We start from the raw sequence: 11199 nt of genomic DNA on the forward strand, positions 1-11199 counted from the left end.
CGGTCCCCCTTTCGATTAAGTGGTCGTACCGATTTTAACAAGCTAGAGCTTTCAATCCCTAAAAAAAAATAAATGAATGTAAAAAAGAAAAAAGGTAACATGTGGGGGGGGAGGGGTAATTGGCCCAACCTTCTCTGGATATACCGTTGGCGCTAGTCGGCTGGGGGGATGTTTAAGATGGAAGTTGACGGGAGTGGTCTCTATAACCTCAGCATACGTGCCATGTGAGAGTGCGGAAGTACGATGAGAAGCTGCTGTAGCGGTGGGCCCCCTGAAAATGATTGGGCCAAGTGACTGTTAAAAGTTTTAGTGGTGGCGATTCACGAAAATGATGCTCTAAACTTAAGTCGATGTGAAAATTAAACCATATCCTCAATGTTCACAGAAAATTATTATGTTCAACATTTTCCTTTGTCTTGATTCTTAAAGAGAAACGACTGTAAAACGGGATGAGCCTTGATTGTTGTAGCAACTCTTTCTATTTGAGTAACACCATTTGTGAATTTAGTTTCCTCGGCGCAAATGAGTAAAGCCGATGTAAGCTGGTCCTATCGTGAACTAATTGGCTAACTTTTACTCTTATCTTGCTGTGTATGAGTCCCAAATCACTATTTTTCAACCGTTTCATCATCAGTGACCATACTGTTATAAATGCAGGAATTATCTGACGCAATAGCTGTGTTGTTGATTAATATAATACTGCTACCGATAATTGAAGATAGTAATGACAGCCAGCGGTGCGGTGCCAACCTAACACCATGAGGACTATACATGATGGACCACAGCGGCAGCAGTGTTGTAGCACTCGAAATCGGTAGGCCTATACTTGTATTCGAGTACTACTAGTCGCGTACCACTCCATTTCAGAGTACTCGTGTCTCAGTTGTACTCGAATGTCCAACTTTTCGTACTCGAACAACAGTTCTTGTACTCGGGCTGTAAAATAGTCGGAATAAAATTGTACTCGAGCATCGAGGTAGGCTACTGTATGTTTTGCCAAGGAGCCAAAAATACACGTGCACAGTTTTGGGACTAAATAATCTGCAACTTCACCTAAACATTTGGGAATGCTATGGCAGATTTTTATAAAAACAATCAGTTGCAAATTTAAAACATTTTGACAAAGAAATTTGAATATTTACCTGGACTCTGACTTGTACTCGTAATTAGAAGTACTTGTACTTGGGAGATACAAGTACTCGTACCTCAAGTTGAAAATCAGTTCTTGTACTAAGTACTTGACTGCATCACTGAGCTGTGGCGGTCCCGCCATTTGGCACGGCGGGTCCACAATTCCTTTTGTCCTCCAATATGAATCTTCCGCCGATTTGTAATAGGAGTTTAAAGGAGTCCCCGAATTCGCCGGGTTCCGGTCATACTGACTGGTAAAGTGATTATGTTCAGTCTCACTAAGTCTCACCATTACAGGGCCAGCAACACTTTGTGGCATCTCGAGACTAGGTATAATAATAATTGTGCAGACATCCCCCAAGTGCTGCACGGTTAGGCCTTATGTCAGCTGCCATAATAATAGTGCAGTTGATTACAATACGGCCGTTTCACAATAGGGCGCCCCCAAAAGTTTGCAACGCGTTGGCCAATCACAACGCTCGAAATTTGTCGACCCTTTCTAAACGCGCATTAGGTCGACAACTGTCGCGCATTGTGATTGGCCAACGCGTGGCAAACTCTTGGTGGCGCACTATTGTGAAACGGCCGTATTATATTGTGCTGCAAGATTTTGGTTGACCCAAACAATGCGCGCCCTGATCTGTTGGTCGACAAAATCTTGACTTTCAGGCCATGTAGCAGAACGGTACCTGGGGGGTCAACATTACGATTGACATACCCTCGAATTCTTTGCTATTTCAATTAAGGACGAAACTGGTTGCTGGAAAGAAGGGTTGGACTTAAAAGTAGGACTGAGGGCTTGTTTTCTGGAAACACTAGACAATTGAGTGTGGCATATCACTCTTTTGAAATTATAAAGGACTTTTAGGGCCTAGGGGTGATCATGTTTGGATAGCGATATCTTCGAAAGTCACCAATTAGCACACTAAAATTGAAAACCAAATGAAAGATGACAAAAAGGAGCTTTGATGTGATGTGTCTCCAACACCAGGGAAATTCCTGAATGTCTTTCTTGATCTCTGAAGTGGGGTATTTTGTCACAACTGTCGAAAGAGCTTCAGGGTGCAGACCACTAATTCAAGTGAGAATTTCTGACCAGCTCATTAGCATTAAACGTGCCCCCACAGTATCTTTTGAAAAAAGAGATTGTTTGGCCCCCAAAATGGTGAGATTGTGTAAATCGTCGCCAGGATCAACTCCCTGGGTCTTTGAGCTTTCATATGAGGGCAGAAGGGCTGAAAACTACGATTGAAAAATGGTCCTAAGTGCCCGAGAAAGTTGAGGGTTGCCACTTGAAAAATGGCTGCAATCAGACTTCGGAAAAATCACTTTTTGGGGGGTGATTTTGTTTTGTGGGAATAATTAAAAATGTAATTGGTTAACCCACAAAAAATTGAAAAGAAATTGAAAGATAAGTGACCAGACAAGAATTTCATTTGTGTTTCAGAAATCTCAGGGATGTTGGCGTGCATGCTATTGGGCCCTGAACGGTGCTGATTTTACAGTGTATTCAATGGGGCTTGAATTAGTGGACTGGACCCTTCAAGTCCAGTGCTTTTTAGAGCGCCCTCTTTGTGATAGGATCACCTGATGGCACGTGACTCACTACTGTGATATGTCACGTGGGCTTTTCAGAGAAGTCCTGGAAGAAAGGAGGCCAGTCGGTCGGTAGTTGGTCAACGTAAAACTTTGTCACGATCTCTTTCAAAATCACCATGATTTCTACAAACTTGACAAATTTTGTGGTCCTGGTGTTGGCAGTGGCAGCAAGTACATGCCACGCGACACAATATCTACCATGCAGTAAGTTATCCGTAAAAAAACTAAATTTGTAGGGCTTAACTCAAGCTCAACAATGCTCAAGCAGGTTCTTACTTCCAGAACTCAAAGTAAAGTACATGTACACTGTAGTCACTACTCCGTCATGCTGCTTTTCCTTCCATGGTGTGACGGCGCCAGTACAGATTACATGGTGTCGTAACGCTATGGCTTTTTGGAATCAAACTTGATAGGTGAATGATTCACAGGTGAAACAAAGCTATTCAATCAAAATTTCCCCTGACAGCAAGGCTTATGAAAAGGGGGAACAAGGTTTCAGAGCATGAGACTGAGTTGGCCTATTTTTTTAAAAAAATGAGATTTTTGCTCACCAGTCTCTCACTTCCACTCGCCATCGATCGCTACTTTCATGCCGTTGTGTTTATCACCTATCAGATTGCGCACGTCTCGAGCTTTACCAATAGCCGTACTTGCTCTGCATCTTGGTTCGACCATTTTCGGTGGCTTGGGATTTCTAAGTCTCACAGTCTGTCACAGCTACACAGCCCAGTGCATGTTGCGCATCGTGTCCTGATGGCGGTCATGCAATGAAAACAAGTAAAGATGCTAACCTCGCCACCGAAAATGGTCGAACCAAGATGCGGAGGAAGCGCGGCTATAGTAAATTCGACACATACGCAATCTGACACTGATGGCAAGTCGGTCAGGGGGCGAGTTGGCGAGGGGGCGAGTCGGTAAGGGGCGAGTCGGTAAGGGGGACCTGATTCCATTACGGTAACTGTAATGTGACTTACAGCATTACACAATTATCATTGCCAATCTGTATAAGATTTCAAGTTCCCAATGTCTTGGCATTGCGGTGGCACAAACGGTACACACGCTGCGCTTGCAGTCCTGACATGTTAGGATCGAGCCCACTCGTCATGGGATTTTTTTCCCTTTTCGCCCTTAATTGTTTTACATGTATTTGCTCAATTAGATAACGAGTTTACTTCTTACATATGTTTGTGTTTTTCTTTTTTAGTAGATTCATACCCCTGGAGGATTTTTTTTAAGGAAATAAAATCCATGATCCATTAGTTGTTGGTCTAGACTTGTCTGGTTCCTATTTCCAGTGCATTTTTGTGTAAGAGTCAAGATTGCGCGGAACACGGCTATACTAACGTGACTAAATAAACATCATTACAATGAAAATTCTGATATTGCAAACATCCCTTTCGGCTCCCAAAATTGATGCACATTTATGCCAAGCATGATCAAGATCTGACAGTGCTGACTTTTCTGCATTACTAATCTATATGAGCCAAAAGTGGTTTCGTCATCCTGTGGTCATTGAAATCCTGCACACCCAAATGTTTAGTGAATACAGCAATTGATGAATAACTGTTATCCCCTATGCAGTGAAAAGGAAAGCTGGTGTGGTCACCAGCAGGGTGACCCCCCCTTCTCTCCTGGAGGAGAGGGGATTGGGGGTAAATGTTTATACATGTACATGTATCTCCTGCTGTTTGACCAGGGGGGGGGCTATTGGATCATTTCCCCTCCCCTCTCCCATTTTTGAGGTGAGAAAAAAAAGGAGTTTGAGGTGTTTTTTTTACTTCTCAATACCCAGAATGTATTCTGTAGTACTGAAAAGGGCAGAAAATGACAAAAGCTTGGAAAACGCCATTTCAATGTAAGATTAAGGGGAGTAAGTATACGTAAGATATGTATTTGTGTTGTGAACAGCACCCCTCTACTAGTGTCATAAGATGTCCACCCCCCTGCACTTTTTAAATTCCCACGGTCATGTCATCTTCTCCCATGCCTTGTCACAGATAACGCCCAAGTGTGACTTGCCATGTCCAACCGTGTTGACATTTAGGACTCTGTCTGTTGTTTCGTCCGCCTTGACTCTCCAATGTTTTATATGGAGATTGAACATGAGTGTACTGGTGCTTGATATTTATCACTAATTTGGGGTCTCGTTTTGCTTGAAAACAGCTGATAAAACCTTGACAGGAATTATCAACAAGGTCACCGTGTCGGGCGGCCCTACTCCGCCGTGCACTGTTTTAAAAAGGGAACAACGTTTCATTTGCCATTGACTTTACTATGAAAAGTGAGTATTGCATTTAATGTGTGAGAATCCCCCACTCCAGTCATTCAAAATTTTTATTAAGGATACCTGTTCCTTATTTTATTCAATCAGTTTTTTTCACTTATGAGTTCTGAAAGGAATCCTTTATGCCCATGGAAAATAACCCAAATGAATAAAGTCTAAAATATGATGATCGCCACAATGTAAAACTAATTCAAATAATGACTACCTGTTCAGACAAAACTGTATTGAGTAATCGCATTGTTTTTACCCTATTAGTTTTAAAATCTGCGCTGTTGTGCTTCCTGTAGATTTGCATTATTTTTCTGTTGTCAAGTTCGCAATTCAAATCACAAGTCAGTCATACATCACACGAGTCAATAGGTCACATCCCAAGTCAGCCATGTCATTTGAATTGTGAGTAAATCAAAATTCACATCGCATTTACAGTCAATGTTAAGTCATATAGGTTTGTATGGGTTTGCACGGCTGCCATCTTATGCAGCCAGTGCTTGTTTTCCACAGGGTATGCACAAAATAACTGCCTTGCAACGTGCCTACCATACAAATCCTCTATTGTCTACCACACCTCTTTCTGCAACAGGTGATCAATGGCAAAGACGGCCAACACAAGCGTTCATGGGCTCATCGATGGTGTGCTCTTGCCCTATAAGACAGCTTACACGGATGCCTGCGATAAAGCAAATATCAAAATGCCCCCTTGATGCCATCCAGCAAAAATCTCTACGAAGCCGAAGCTCTACGTGAAGAAAGATAATCCTCCGTAAGTGATGAGAAACAGCCATTGTCGCTGAGTTTCTGATAATAGACCTCTGCACTGACGACTAATGCCACACATTGTTTGCATACGAGCTTTCCCATGATGCTTTCCCATTTGCAGTGGGCAAAGGGCTCATATTGTCTTATAATGTAATAGACAGACTCTTGCAGATGAATCTCTATTACATGTTTGGAGATTTCATGATTAATTATGCAAGACCCTGTGATTTTGGCTGATCAGGAGGTGTCTTTTATTGTACCTTTGGCCGGAAAGCATTTTGCATGCAAGTAGTGGGGTTGGAGTCAGGGTCCGGTTAAAAACTTTTTGGAAACTGTTGTTTCCCAAGATTTTCAATTTTACTTACTTTACTATAATAGAAGCACTTAAGCCTAATTCTTGATGTATCTGGTCCATAGCTTGAACTTCGGTTAAAGTTGAGCAATTCCTAAAATAAGAGTCACCCTTCATTAATGCCATCATCTGCCAAGTCATGATTTGACCAATCAATATACTCCACCACCGTTCGGATGAAAAATGACAGCTCTGATTGGATGATACGCCACACGGCCTAAAGACTGCATGCATGCGGTTACCAGACGTCTGTGCACATGGTGGAGTAGAACAGGTGACACTCAGACTGTCTACAGAGGAATGTGCACATGCAAGTAGAGTATGACATCATCAGCACATGAGCCTATCCGCTCCGAGCAGGAACAAAAGGGGGCGTGTTTGAAATGAAATTGACTGTCCTTTGGTATGCATTCACTGCAAAGGCGCGTAAGTTTATGCGCGTTTGACGTGGAGCACGCTTAGTACACACAATGAATTTACTCTGGAATGTATGGCCTTCGCGTGCACGCCGAACACGTGCAAGAACCTGGTTGGAAAACTTAGTACCATCTGTCTTTCTTTTGCCGGTGAGGATGCACTTCAGCTCAGGGTGGATTGCACAGCATACATGCTGCCAAAAGGATGTTTCTTTGGTGGATAATTTTGAGGCCAAATATTAGGGTGGGAGTAATGTTTATCAAACTTTTTTGCAAGTGACTCTCTGATCTATTTTATACTTTGCATAGTCACTGATGTAATGGTTGGTTAAAGGTTTAAACACATGATAGCAAACTATCTCCGTCTGGGTGGGCACCATACTTTTTTATTTTGTTTAATATTTTGTAGAAAATAATATCATATTTCCTTGTGATTTTCAAGCTTTGGGTGGTAAACTAGAAAGTTGTGGAAACACGTGATTTTTTTCTGGCCCAATGTGAATCAGGTTTAAAATGAAAATTCCCTGTCACAGCCCAACCAGCCAGGTGGATTTCATGTGAAAATGTACAAGTCGCTGTGTGGTGTTGTCATTCTTACAACCGCTCTGCTAGTTTTTCTGTGGATTCTGCATCCCCCAATATTATCTGGCTTTTTCTGTTTCAATCTGTCCACTTCAACCATTTAGCTGTTCCTTGTAAATCCATTTCAAAAACCACCAAAGTTCCTCTCTGGCCTAATTTTTTTTGGAAAGCTGGCACATGGAGAATGAAACAGAATTGTGGACCAGATTAATCTAGAAACAAGACTAAGCAAAAGAGCCTGTTGATTTTCCTTGGTAATCACTGCACAAAAATATTACTTGGGTACCGAGCCAAAGTGACCATTGCTCGAACATGCCCTAGATTGCCTGCTGATCAGCACATGAGCCTTAATGGCTGTTCACCTGCTTGTTAAATCATTGTAGATGAATCCAGCAATGTTTTCCTGGACATTTCCAGAGGCCACACTTTAGTGCCAGGTTTTGTATGGTGTGTCTGTCACAGAACTATGGCTGTACAGTTATTTCAATGCTTTGCTGCCATTACCGGGGGCCACCGCAAATGACCAGTGACAGTAGTTAGGAGTTGAAGTTTCTGATGCTGCACTCAGGAGTGAACACAGTTTTTCAAGGGGGGCACTGGAAGCAAATAAACTGTAGCTTGTACATAGGTTGGGTGTATTTCAACAAAATTGGGGGGGGGGAGGGATACGGGGAGGGGTTATGCCACTGACCAGTCATAGCATTACCATGATCATTGGATTCCTCTCTATGCAGTTGGATACATACATATGCACAAGGCTTTGTTATTCAAATTACATTTTGACGTTTGTGCTTTTTTGTTGCAGCTTGAACTCTACGTGCAGTGGGAACTACTTGACCAAGACAAGAAGGACATATTTTGTTTTAAGCTTCCAGTCATCATAAAAAGTTAAAACAGTTTTCAGAGGCTTGGGTTTTGTTTGATTTTTGTATCTTGCTTTGTTAAATAGTTGATGTATAACTATGTGATTTTTTCCTTTTTTTTTTGGTGAACAGCAATGCACATTTCTCTTGCTGACTGTGAGCAAGTTCTGTACATACTTTGCTAGGAATCTTTCTTTTTGCAATCAAAGAAACATATTCAGTGCATTGTTCTCTAGATTCAAAGCTTGAGCAAAAGAGAGTGACTTTGAACTTTGTAGATTGTGAAAACAGCCGGTGTGTTTTTCTTTCTTTTTTCCTTCCTGTGAAAACTGCGTTAAAATGAATTAAGATCGGCAATGCTACAGGTAGTTGGCATATTGTTGTCAAATTCCACAGACATAGAAAGTGACCTACATGTATTGAATCTTTGTAACAGGCTAGCTGAAATTTTATGCACTTGTGAAAGTAAAGGGACTTCCTGAGCCTCAACTGTGGTCGTTCTGCTGGAGTGTTTTCCAAGGTTGAAGTCCTTTGTGTCACGTTTCATTTTCACTGTTAATTGGACTGATGAAAGCAGAGTTTGTGACTGGACACTTTGCGAGGCGAATGTTTCACTTCTATGCCTTCTAGGCTTTGATATGACTCCAGTATTAAAAAAATACAGGGAAAGGCCCTGCTTGAGAAGCATATATTTTAACTTGTACGTCCAGCCACTTTACCCCATGAGGGTTAATTTCTCATGGAGCTGTAAGTCAAAGGACATTACTCAACAGATACCTATGTTAAGCAGATGCATGTATTAGCTTGCTGTGAGCGGTATATACATGCAGAGCATGAAGTGGCTTGTAACCCATTTTTTGCTGAGTGAACTTTCCGATGGCTCAGGAAACTTTTCTTCACTCATGAAATTAGCCCCTCGGCTTAACAGTAATTTTAGAAGCCTATAACTGCAGTGGTATCCATCTTTCCGATTGTGTTTTTTCCATTTGTTATTTTCAAACATTTCTTTGATTTTTATGCCGTCAGTTATTCAAGGTTTATTCCTTTTCAACGTAGTTTTCCCAACCAACATCTTCCTATATGTTTTATCCAGTCCTTGTTCCCTTACATGAATTGGATGTTTCTGTTAGTTTGCTATTTATTTGTTATGAACAAATGAAAACAGATGTTCATATTTGGTTGTAGGATACATGTATATGTGTTTTCCTATTAGTTTGCACTTGAAAAACAGGGTTGAACATGCAGTTTTCAACTAGATCTGTTTAAAACCCAAGTTTGCCTTCTTGTAGATGCATGTACTTTTCTGTTTCTTTTTTCTTTCTTTTTTAGGGCAAGTACGAAGTTGATTTCTTGTGTAATAACCCTTGGTGCACTACTTGTGTAACCTATTTAGAGTATTGCCGTTTGAACAACTACAAATTGGTGTGCGCTAACTGGTAACATAAGCAAAGCCCTTTTTCCAGCCCCATCTTGTCACATTTTAAAATGGATGTTGTTCAAGGAACTGTATCACTGTTTGTGTACATCTGGAAGGTTTGATGGTATAGGCTGTGCTAGGCTCAGTGCGGTTTTTGGTTGCTTGCCTATGAAATGTTGATATTTTTACCATCTTGAAGTAATGCAGTATGAAGTATGTGATTCCAGTGTTTAAAAGTCATACAGTTTGATATCCGGAAAGAGCAGGGTACTGGAAATGGTTTAGTGTCACATATTGTCATGAAATTATGCTGTTAAGGTGGGGAATTTACAGTGCCTTGATGTTGATGGCATTTTAGCCTGTTTTAGTCTGGTATTGTCAACAAGATGGTATCAACAGTAAAGTAAGGTCCCTGATATATTTCTAAAAGTAATTTTGAAATGACTTAGTGTGAATTCTCGATTCGGTGTAGAAGCAGTTAACAGAAAAGCTGACTCACTTTTCCCTTAAGCTTCCATGTATCTATTGGTCTGTTTATACACGTACATAATTACATCGATAGTTACTTCCTGCTAGAAGTTAGTGAAAGAAAGGTTAAGCTTTTTTGGGTAGCTTTCCACTGTAAATTACATGATTGTTTAATAACCAACACACGTTCATTTTGTGCACATACGATGGAAGTGTTGACCAAGGCAGTGGCGTAACTAGGGGTGGAGAGGGTTTTGTCTTTCCGTGTCTCTTCCAAAGGTCTGTACTTTGTCCCATTCTGGAGATTTGCGACGTATGAGTCACCGTTGTTGAAAACAAACTAGCAGGTGTGTGTGCCAGTGCACAAGGGCCGCAAAGTCTACTGCGCACATAGCGATCAGCCACTTTGTTTCCAATATCGGAGGCTGAAGCCACTCTCTGTACACAGCTCTGTCCGATTTCATCCTCTAACTTCTTTTAAAAAAACAAGCAGTTTTCAGTCCCCTCCTGAGCAGGACCTGGGTCTATGAGTTGACACTTCAGCCCTCCTCGGCCCCGCACACTGCAAGGGCGTTTGACGAGATCCTAGATTTGGACGTAATCTTGTAAACATTATACTTTATAGAAGTATGCATTGTTTCCATTACATGTATTTCATGTATTTTTTTTCACAGTGATTTCTGTGGTCAATGACACAATTAAAAATCAAACAGCAATTTTATATGCATCCTAGTGCTGCATGCTGTGTTCACAGTTATTTTGCAGTCTGCGGATCTGTTGTAATGCTGAACGAAGTTACAGATGCGTGATTTGGATACTGTTTTCTGCGCGCTTTAATTGGCGCCCCTTCCGTGGAGGAATGAAATTATTCCTGCACGACCCGTTTTGGCAACCAAGAATAACTGCCTGTCAAGCCCACCGTGAATTTTAATCAAGATCCAGCTCCCTGTTGTGCGAGACGAAACCATCTTGTTATCTGCCTGTGACTGTTTTATTTGAATTTCATATGTTCATCTTCGGAATCACAGGGGCGGATCCAGGATTATCTGCTGGGGGGGTCGGAATACTACGGGAGACACCGTTGGAGAAAGCCATTCCTTACTGAAAGTGTCCAATTCATTTACCTATTGAGACCAATTCACATACCAATTGGATCCAATTCACTTATCAATTAGTATACAAATTCCATGACCAATTGCTTTGCATAGAATCAATTGGAATCCAATTAGGTTCAATTGGTTTGAATAGTAACTTTGGACCTTTTCTCAGTTGGACAATTTCGAAACCAATTGACACCATTTTAATGCGAATTCACAAACCAATTGTAACCA

The 11199-nt window shown here is 41.3% G+C and overlaps 1 long non-coding RNA gene across 1 annotated transcript; it reads left to right on the top strand.

Annotated features, from left to right (window-relative positions):
- Window positions 1-2711: 2711 nt before the first annotated feature.
- Window positions 2712-10600, top strand: LOC110979264 (uncharacterized). Its single transcript, XR_015427243.1, has 2 exons — window positions 2712-2934; window positions 4894-10600. It is a non-coding gene; the product is annotated as an uncharacterized LOC110979264 (long non-coding RNA).
- Window positions 10601-11199: the final 599 nt, after the last annotated feature.

The sequence above is a fragment of the Acanthaster planci genome, linkage group LG01, assembly GCF_054643075.1.
Source record: "Acanthaster planci isolate LZ-2023a linkage group LG01, COTS_SCS, whole genome shotgun sequence".
Lineage (NCBI taxonomy): Eukaryota > Metazoa > Echinodermata > Asteroidea > Valvatida > Acanthasteridae > Acanthaster > Acanthaster planci.